Below are 11,831 nucleotides of genomic sequence, written 5' to 3'. Positions count from 1 at the left end.
GATTTGAGAAGCATCTGCCCTAGATCTGGCAGACAGTGTTGTCGCCTTGGCGTTTTCGAAAAAAGATGATTAGAATGTGTTCCGCGAGGCGGTGCACTTGTTGGATGCATGTTTTAGGCGGAATTCAAACTGCTCGTCTATGAAAATGCCTTTGCTTTACTTTGACAGCTTACCCAGAGACATGACGAGGGTAATCGAGCGATGGCTTTAGGGTTGGTCTTTTGTTTTACTGGGCTCGTAAATGTCCATAATGTCTGTTTCTTGCCATGCCGCGGGATAGAAAACCTAATTATAGGTTTACGTTTTATCAGTAAAAATATTTAATAATAATATGCCAAAAATTATGAGTTATATTCTGAATATAAAAAAAAAACTAAATAAATATGTAATGCTCTGAGAAAACGCTTTTTTATGTCGTACCAAAATCACTTTAATTGGCGTCGCGAGGATATCGTCTAATGATGTCGCGCTACACAATGATACTCGGTTCACTGAACCGGACTCATCAATATGAAGACCTCTATCGATCTTTACATAATACATTTTCGATAATTTCTTATTTAGGTAGCAATATTTACACGTTCAGAGTCGTGATAAATCACGGTGATTAAATAACATATCTTTATATAATTGCTCTGAGGATAAATAGTAAATAATTAAGAAATGCCGCTAGATTCAGAATTGACTTAATTCATTAAAAATGTTGCAAAGAGAAAGTATCGCAGGAGGGTAATTACGGAAAATGTTATAAAGAGTAACTTTTACTCTACAAGTATAAAGTGTGAAGTATCTTTAAGTAATTGTTAGTGCAATTGCATTAGTGCTAACACCAATAGCTGCAATAGCTTCTATGAAAGCAACATTGTCTGTGTAGCTGTATCACTTTTCATAAAAGGTGACTAAGGTGTGTATAGGAGAATGGACAACAGCGTTCTGTAAATGCCATACCAGCGTACTGAGGTTCTAAACCGGCAAGGCATATTTTAGAGAAGCCCGGTGGCTATAACATTTAATTAAAACTACGATCTCATGTCTTAATGTGTATGGCGGTACTTACGCTGGAAAATCCATGGAAATCAGTGGTAGCTTAACGCCAGGTGGACTGTGAACTTGTGCACTCGTATTTTTTTTTATTAGAAGTAGTTTTGATTTCAGCTAAAAATCCTCGCTGCCATTAAATTTATGATTCAGCGCTAAATATAGGCAGGACAGAGAGAGAGAGAGAGATAGAGATATTTGGTAAGTACGTGTATTGCTATGTGTATGAATAAACTTCATCATCATCACCACAGCAGCTATCCACTGCTGGACATAGGTTCTCCAAATTTACGTCACTGAGCTCGGTGTTATACTGTGTCAGATAGCCGAAAACCGAGATCAATAGTGTAAGCATGAACGCAATTGCTCTCATTTTTTTGAAGTCATTTAAATAGAATAACATAATACGTTGTACTGTAAAAACTGAGACCTAGGAACTCATGTCTTGAGGTGGGTGGCGGCATTTACGTCGTACGTGTCTATGGGCTCCGGTAACCATATAACACCAGGTGGGCCGTGGGCTCGTCCACCCATCTACGCAATAAATAAAAGAAGTACCTATGATATGCAAAGCATCTTTTTATGTGCGTTTCCAGTTTTTCTTAATTTTTATGATCTTTTACTTACTCTTGACGTAGCAGTTAGTAGCGCTTATTACCAGGCCCAAGGTTTTTTTTATTTTTTTTTATTGCCTTTGTAGGCAGACGAGCATACGGCCCACCTGATGGTGAGTGGTTACCGTCGCCCATGGACTTCAGCAATGCCAAGGGCAGAGCCAAGCCGCTGCCTACTGCCTAATACTCTCCACAAGCCTCGTTTGAAGAAGGACATGTCATAGCGCTCGGGAAACACCGTAGAGGGGAGCTCATTCCATAGCCGGATGGTGCGTGGCAAAAAAGATCTCTGGAAACGCACTGTGGATGACCGCAGTGGCTCCAGGTAGTATGGATGAACTCTACTCCGGTGGCGGGCGGTACGATGGTAAAAACGAGACGTTGGTATCATCTCGAACAATTCCTCAGAGCACTCCCCATGGAACATGCGGTACAAAATACAGAGGGAACCGAAGTTATAGGCCTATTTTCGGTTTCGGGCAAACCTGTGCACAGCGAAAAGGTTTTTTTGCTCTATTTTTAATATCTATATGGGGCCGTCAGCGCAAAAGTGGCCTAACCCATATTTTTTTATATTCAAGCTTATATGTATATTGGAATATAATGGATAGATTTGTAAACATTATTTTTACACGTATTATTTTTTTGCCTACTCAAATTTAAATTCATGAAAATTCAAACCTAATTGCCTCCTTACTGACTATGGTAAGCTTAGGTCACTTTTGCGCTGACGGCCTCACATAATGAATCATATACAAGCCTATATTTCGGTATATTTCCTATAAATAACGCTTATTTGCGACTAAAAGACCAAAACAAGTGTGTGATTGATCCTACACCATTTTATTTTTCTGCTTAATACATTTTGTACACGCACTACTAGATCCTTTATTCTTATTAAAGTAAATATGCGTTTTCATTTGAAGGTTTAATTGTTATTTTAACCCGGTAGTCGATAGGATACTTGTTGGCGCACTATGTCAAATTGAACATTTGCTAGAATAGTTAAAAAGAAACCATTTTAAAATCAAAAATCATAATAATGTGATGATTATTTTTAACATCGCTGGCTGTTTTGTGCGACCGTGTGTCACGTTCCTTCACCGACACGCTTCGTACGTTAATCGAAGCGAATCTACGGCAAACGCTTCTTTTCATATCGCACTTTTAGAAAAACCTAAATCTTTCAATAGCTTTACGGCATCTTAGATGTTTTTATTGCTGTACCTGATAATAAGGGGGGTACGCGAATTCATAGATTATTGTACTGTCACAATTCTATTTTATCACAGCTTTCCAACCATTCAACCGGAACGCATGACTGCTGAATGACATTATTTTGCTAAAACGGTAATAAGATTTCTACAGATTTAAAACTTACATGTAGATGTAGGTGTTAATGTTGCTAAAATTAAGAAGACATTATAGCTATTATAATGATGAGTGTGTTATTTTTTTACTCTTGTCATGGGGATAATATTTGTTACAATATTTTAAAGAAACTTAACCCGAAAAGATTCGAAATACCTATAATACATGAAAATCTCAATGAAAAATTTTCAATTCTGAACATTCGATATACACACCGTTTTAAGTACCGATTTAAATATTTTATCGATTTTCTATGTAACGATTTAGTTTTGTATGGATAATGCGATTCCGATCCAGTGGTAGATTCTGCGAAGAACTGCTCTTGCTAAGGCTAGTGTTATCTAATTTTCCTAGGTTGAGCCCAATTATGCATCCGCGCGTAGCTGGAATAGCCCCTTAAGCTACCAGTAAATAGGTAGCAAATAGCAATTTTTTACTGGTGGTAGGACCTCTTGTGAGTCCGCACGGGTAGGTACCACCACCCCGCCTATTTCTGCCGTGAAGCAGTAATGCATTTCGGTTTGAAGGGTGGGGCAGCCGTTGTAAATATACAGAGACGTTAGAACTTAAATGTCAAGGTGGGTGGCGCATTTACGTTGTAGATGTCTATGGGCTCCAGTAACCACTTAACACCAGTAGGGCGGTGAGCTCGTTCTCCCACATAGCAATAAAAAAAATGGGGAAAAGAATATAATAATATGAAAAAGAGCAAGCCCGTTTCTTGTTGATTCTCAGTGATAAAAATAGGTTTTAAGTCGGTGATAAAGTACCATTTAAAGTACTATTTTAAAGCACCAAATGAAATAAAATCTTATTGATTTTGGTATGCATCGAATTTCCCGATTACCAACTAAGATTATTTGGTTTTTTTTTTACTTTGTGGTACAAGGACGAAGTTTATACATCGAGAGCGCAATACCGTAGTGATGTTTTTACCTCCACAAAAAAAAACGATCACGTATCTAATTTAATTTATTTGCTATTGTACTTGGATCCGCTTTGATAATTTTTTTTTGCAAAACATAATGTCACTTCCATTTATCGATATTAAATTTGATATTTGAAACTACATTAAGGTTCGCTGCAACCAATATTGAGGAAAAAAAATTTTTTAATATAGAATTCAGTTTGTTAATAATAATATTGTTATCTATTCAAATGTTTAATCTTGAATTGTTTAAATTAAGCTAGTTTTTTTTCGATTTTTGAACTAGTATTGTTTGTTGATCTATCTCTATCCAGGCTTTCTATTCCGGCTTTTACACCAATCGTTATAATAATCCAATTGGGATTTGAACAGTGTTCAAATAGTGGTGTCCATAGGTTGGCATGAGATTTTATTCTCAATGGTATAATTAGTGACCCAATTCTTCAACCCGGAATGATCCGTTGTAGGAATAGGCTTTGTAGTGCTAACAATATACAATATGCTATTTACAATATCATCAATAGTTTCAGTTAGCTGCTAAAAGCCTCAGAAAAATTGGTAAAAATAAATTTGTTTTTGTTTAATGAACTTATCTTTACTTACATATACAATTCATCTACGAATGATCACAAAATAAATTAGTACTGATAAAAAACAATATATTATCATTGTATGTACTTTAAAAATGAAAATGTGTGGAAACATAAATATACACTTTTATTAAGACGCATTTAAGTAGTAGAAAAAACAATTTTTACCAATTAAAAATACAACCATCTTCCTACTAAGTGCTAAACATCGCCGCGTCGCCTTCCTTGCCAAAATAACTATAAGCATCTTTTTATATGTGTTTTTAAATAATTTTCGATTCGGTTTTTATCGATTTCATTTCTCAATTGGTTTTTAGAAAAACACGGTATCTGTCTCATTTGTAGAGCCATTATTTCGGAAAAACACGCCTCGGTCGACTGGCTCTAAAAGCTTTTTATCAACGCGTGATATTAACACAGTGTTAAGCTACGCTCCATTGAGATTTACTTCAAAGGAAAAATAATTATCCATTCTCACCTTTCCGTCTCATTAAGCGTCAAATTCCCAAAGTAACTTACAATGTTCACGTTTCGAGTGTTTTCATTAAAATAAATTTCGAAATATAAATTATGAATTAGTTTTGTATATTTATAAAGTCTTATTATGTATTAATCTCTGTATTCATGAGATTTAAGATTCAAATTCCAGAACCTTAAATCCCGTCAAATATGTTCCTACGAAGTGGTTTAATCGCTACTATGCACTTTTTCTATTGAATCGCGATGATTTGACATGTAGCGTACCTTGAAACTTGGTATATAATTTTGGAAATTTAAATAGTGACTATAAAGGAACTTTGTAAAATTATAACTACCTTTTCTCTTTCATCTCACGTTTTTTGTTGTCACTTTATTATTTCCGTCGGTACGAATATTTTACAGTTTTCATTGTCACTAATGTAGTCGTCCGTAAAAAAAAACGCGAGAATAAGCAATAAAATAGTTTTAATTATAATATGTCTGCGACTCGAACGAAAATCGAAGAAAATTTGTTATTCAAAATTAACTTTTCTAGAAGACGAAGCGGTAACTTTACTAATCGAGAACAAAAATCATTATACAAACATTACCAAGCTGACCATTCATTAGCACTTATGATCTTAATGAGTTCTTGTGAATCCGCACTGGAACGCTACAAGAATATAAAAAAAACTTTCCACGTGTTAGCTAAATTTTAATGTTCAAACGTGATATGAAACGATTCCGAGGCAATATCCTTTGTCTATTATGCAATATTCTTATATGCTTTAAAGTTAGAATGCATCTGACAGTTCCGTGTCCAATTTACCCAAATCCAATCAACTTCGTTAAAAATATAGACGGTTTTTACAGACAGACAGTTATCACAGAACAATTGTAAATTAAGTATTTAATATTCAAGACAATGGAAACATACGAAACAAGAACATATAGTTAGGCCCCGAAAGCTAAATATCTTTCAGAAAGACATTGACTGCGCCCTGGAATCGATTCCGGACTCCATAATAAAATAGTCAAAATCACTGACCACTCGGTCGGTCCGTCGGCTTACTGGTGGTAGGACCTCTTGTGAGTCCGCACGGGTAGGCACCACCGCCCCGCCTATTTCTGCCGTGAAGCAGTAAAGCGTTTCGGTTTGAAGGGTGGGGTAGCCGGTGTAACTATACTGAGATCTTAGAACTTATATCTCAAGGTGAGTGGCGCATTTACGTTGTAGATGTCTATGGGCTCCAGTAACCACTTAACACTAGGTGGGCTGTGAGTTCGTTCACACATCTAAGAAAAAAAAAGCGGTCACTGCTGAAAATAAAAACCCACAGTAAACGTAATCCAATTTCTAGAAAATCGTAACATTGAACCAACTCCCACGCTCTGTTAATTGGCCAATTTCAAATCTTGACAGCAGACAAACGGACAGTCACGAGCTCATCCAAACTGTCATAGCTTAATTCATCTGTCATAAAAACGAAGACGTTTTGAAACCTCGGGGTGTGACCGAGTGTGAATTGATTATATAGGTATATTTTTAATTGTTTTATCCATTAAATACACTCCCAATTCACATGGTGATGCGAGTTTTTTTTTTGGTTTTGTTTTTGTGGTAAGGGTTTCATAACTGGTGGCCCGAAAACCTATCCATCTACGCAAGGATAGGTGGGATTTGCTAACAGCTGATCGAACGCATTCGAAGGGGACCTGACAGCTCACTAGCAGGTGCTTCGCGAGTACTCAACGGTAGGCAGCGGCTTGGCTCTGCCCCTGGCATTGCTGAAGTCCACGGGCAACGGTAACCACTCACCATCAGGTGGGCCGTATGATCGTCTGCCTACAAGGGCAAAAAAAAAAAAAAGAAAAAAATATGCATATATTGCCGAATGTTGGATATGGGCTAGGTTGCACGTACGACTATCAGGCTATCAATATCTGCGTTTAGTGTTAAAAGTACAAGGGTCTTATAAAAATATTAGTGAATGTTATCGGTGATTTACGCATTATACGAGGATAACCATTGTGATTCCACAACGCTTTTATAATATTGTATTAGTGTGAGAGGTACAATTATTTATACTAAATGCGTAGCTAATTCGTGCTCACGAACGACATATACAATGATGGAATAAATAACATTGATTGAGTATTCTTTATTGTAGACCAAGAAAAATAATTTTAAATATTTAACACAAAAGTACAGTGAGCGATCCTATCTATCGCTACGAACAATCTCTTCTAGATAATAATAATAATAAGATGAATCAGAATCATCTAACCAAGGATTTTAAATGCAGTTGAGATGGACCTACTGTACTGTAAAAGATTTAAGGAAATAATAATAATAAACTTAGAAATATTAATTTAAAACCCCTTCAATTTGGATTCTTAGTAATGGCAAGGGCATTATACGCCCACGTGCTAATTAATGTCTTCCTCGAAGCGTTCCGGGTTGAGGTGTAAGACACTCGAAAATGACACATACACAAATAGCTTCGCACACAGATAAGTCAAGAACTACTTTCACGGTTAATGAAAAACATCATAATATAATAAAAATCAAACAAACAAAATTATAATTTGCGTAATTACTCGTGGTAGAACGTCTTGTGAGTCCACACGGGCAGCTACCACTACCCCGCCTATTTCTACCGTGAAGCAGTAATGCGTTTCGGTTTGATGAGTGGGGCAGCCTTTGTACTATAACACTCAGAGTTTGAACTCATGTGTCAAAATGGACAGTGACATTGCAGTTGTATCTATGGGCTCCAATAGAGAAGCAAACAATGTAATTACTTATAAAATCAAATTTAAATCTCTAACTAAATTTATAATTGTGTACCTTGAAATAGAACTTCATACATTATTAAATTTAGGTACGCTAAGTAGACTTGGCAATCGCTAACTGCCATTTAATCCACGCTAAAATAACGCAATCAACCATTAAAGTATTGATACCTACACAATTTATTATTCAATTAGGCTATAATAAATTTACAGTTTAATATTAGTCCCGATAATAGGATTTTTTAACACGCCTTTACTTAGTTAGAGATATAACTATCTATTGTTATTTTTACAAAATCTTTTGGTTATTTTTCGTTTGGTTTGATATTAAAGCGTATTTTTGGTTTGTTTAAATTGAGGGTATACTTCTTCTTCTTCTTCTTATTCGAATACTTAATTGCTGAAGGTCGTGTCCTTGAAAGCCATTCGTGGCTCTTTGTACCCTCAGCTTCCATTTGCTTCAATAATAATAATCAAAAAATAATAAGAACACATTATGATTCCTGCCCGATGGCAATATTTCCTCGAAATATAAGTAATTGTATATAATATATTTTTATACATATTTTCAATATACAATATACATTTTTTCATTTAACCAAATAATTCAGTGATTGATTTTTAAGCAGTTTAACTGCGAGCTTAGGAGTTAAAAACAAATTCTTAATTAGGAATGAGACGTGGAATGCTAAGTGAAATATAATTCTAATGTCTTATTTTCGAGAAAGTTCAATTCTAAATTCAATTAATTGTATTAACTAGAGAATGTTTAAAAAAGTAATTAATTAATCAATTCGTAATAGTTGAAAACGAACTGGAAAACTTTTTTTACTTATTTTGGTTTCGATCTCCCGCGCGCAGCCCTTCGACCGCTTTTTATAACCAATCACTAACTTAAATTCTCCACGACGAATTAAATTATTATTTGTAACGTTTTCCTAATTTAAATTCGTTATAGTTTACGCAATTTCAGAGTAACTTTTACTTTTGCCATAACTCAGTCATTTCATCAATTATGTTGGTCGATTCAGATTATAAAATAAAGTCATTTACACTTAATAGTGTTTCAATTTAAACGAAGCAAATCTAAACATCAGTGACTTACAACCGGACACAGATTTTCAGGAACAATTGCAAAAAAAAAATATTTGACATAATGCTTTGAGATAATTAGAATATTTAACCCATATCTACCTATTGCAAATACTTTTGTGTAAACTTTAGAGTGTTGGAATTTCTGGCGTTGATATTTTGAGCATTACTCGGAATGCTACTATTTAGGCTTGACTTTTAAATGTGAGGAGTGAGTGAGAGAGCGAAGCTATACGTCACGCTAACGACAGCCACGGGGTGGGGATGACGCTATAACCTGTGTTGAACACACAGCTTTACTTAAATGTGATTTTCGTCGTTTTATAAAAGACAAAAATAAACAAAACTGAACATCATTTGTAGTGTGTCCGAGGCCTCAACCTAAGGAAGGTAGCAAACATTCATATTATATTGAGTATTGCCCCAGCTCGAGGATGAGTAGTCTCTTCGATCGCATGTTAATTCAGTAGTCAATGGCTTGGTTAAACTTGTCTTTGTTTCACATGTATTTGCGTCATCTATAACATAAGAGAAAATAATAACTTAAAGTTAATGTTTATTTTTTTGCCTGTAGTAAATTTTTAATTTGATTACGAAGTGCAAGTGTACCGATCTTCTATACACCGCCACGGAAGCTATTAAGTTTGTTAACGAAATCACAACAGAAAATTTCAAATAAACAACAACAAGAAACCGTTTTCAAATTGACTGATTGCGAGCGATTAAAAAAAATATATCATAATACTACTTACTACGTAGCAACAATTTACAAAACTTTCGTTAACACGACGCGAATGTATGGCAATCAGCGATTCAGAACGGTTCTGCAACAAATCGATCGCGTTTCGAAACAAGTGTTAGTTCGGATAATGAACTAAAGTGAGCAAAAATTTCGATTTAGATAAATTGAGTATGACCGCACTCACGGTTTAATATGAATCAATCAACGTAATGGAGTTGTTACGTTAAGCAATATACGAGAAATATTGTTTGTCGTGATCTTTGTTTGGCGCGTAGTGTCGCCCAAGAATATCAACATCCCACCATTTTAAGTGTTATTGCGTAATGTCATCGCACCTCCCGCTATCGGAGCAGAGTTAATCCATATTATCTGGAACCGCTGCGTTCATCGACAGTGCGTTTCCAAAGATCTTTTTTGCCACGTACCATCCGGCTTTGGAATGAACTCCCCTCCACGGTGTTTTCCGAGCGCTATGACATGTCCTTCTTCAAACGAGGCTTGCGGAGAGTACTTTATGGTAGGCAGCGGCTTGGCTCTGCCCCTGGCATTGCTGACGTCCATGAGCGACGGTGACCACTTACCATCAGGTGGGCCGTATGCTCGTCTGCCTACAAAGGCAATAAAAAAAAATAAAAAAATGTCGCTAAAGAAATCATCGGAAAATGAATGTAGACAAGACTATGCACCTATTATTCTTCTTTTACTCTGAACGCAGTGACTCAGGATTACCACTAGATATTCTTCTTCTCAGTCGTATGCACTCTTGGCTGAGTGGTCATGGTCATCATTTCGGATGGTGGTGCAGTTTACCAGACGTCGCCATTCCTCGCGTACCGCGGCCCTTATTGTGCACTCGTTAACGGGACCCTTTAGAGCTGCCTTTATTTCTGAATTCCAACCCTTCGATTTCAGGCCACGCGCATTCAGCTCTCCCCCACAACTTTTGATCAAATCGTAAAACACTCTCGTATATTGCTTGCGCAGATATCAACGCCATATAATTATATAATTTTAACTGAAATCAGGGTAATCGCAGAGGTATAAGTAAGTAACCACATTGGTTATACATTAGGATTTCTTTCGCAACACACGCCCGTATCTGGAGCCATCTAATTAAGACGGTTTGCTCCCGAATGAGAGGCACTCTCACGCTCCAGTTGTGAATTACTGAAACACAAATTAACATCTAAGCGATTTACGCTACGAACGTAAAGCATTCAGAAAATATTGTTCCATCGCCGCACGTCTGGAAACTTTTGTATAAATATGATAACGCTAATGTTTTTAGCTACATTTTCACCAGACGAAGTATTCTTAGGAATGTGCAGACACAAAAGTGCAGATAGGTACAAAATATCGATGTCCGAGTGCTTTCGACTTGTACTCTCGATTTTGTTTGCAATGTTGAAAATGTTTACGATCGATTTGCAACCTGATAACTACCAGAACCCCTAAATTTTGCAACGGTAACTATGATGAAACAGAAGATATTTGATAAAAACCTGAATCATGCTAACGAATTAAACTTGCACGTTAACAACATTCACACAGTCGTCGATCTACGTGCGATAACATCTGATCGGGAAAGATCTTCTCTTCGTTACCTTTAGAATAAACAGAGAAAAGGGCTTAGAGACATAGACAATATTTTTTATTACTTAAACGGTTGGACGAGCGAACCCATAGTTATCAAAAATGTAAATGACACCACCTACCTTGGGACATGGGTCCTAAGCCTTAGCTTTATAGTACTGCGAAAGCACAAAGGCAACAATAGGCAGGATAGTGGTACCTACCCGTAAAGGCTCACAAGACGCTTTACCACCAGTAATTTTTGTGGATTTTGCTTTTATCGCACAATGTTATTTTTTCACCGTGGAAAAGGCCGTAACGGCCGTAACCATAAAGGCTAAGCCGGCATAGTCACATCGCTCGATACGAATGCATGAGACATCTTATCCTTTAGGCCACGGCGACTTTAATAATATCGTTACATGACATAAACATAAATTATAAATTAACATAAATTACAAGTCTCATAGCTCTTGGAGTCTAAGAGTGTCATGTTTTAGCAGAGAGCAGAAATGAATAGACCCTTCTCATGTCAAACTAATATATGATAACATAATATTTAAAAAAATAAGCAAAAGTATAGCAGTTCAGTACCTTTTTCTTTTTTGTTTCTCAAAAGATTTTTTTTA

This window comes from Bombyx mori, chromosome 13 (genome assembly GCF_030269925.1).
Source record: "Bombyx mori chromosome 13, ASM3026992v2".
Taxonomy (NCBI): Eukaryota; Metazoa; Arthropoda; class Insecta; order Lepidoptera; family Bombycidae; genus Bombyx; species Bombyx mori.
This window is presented reverse-complemented; position numbering follows the sequence as displayed.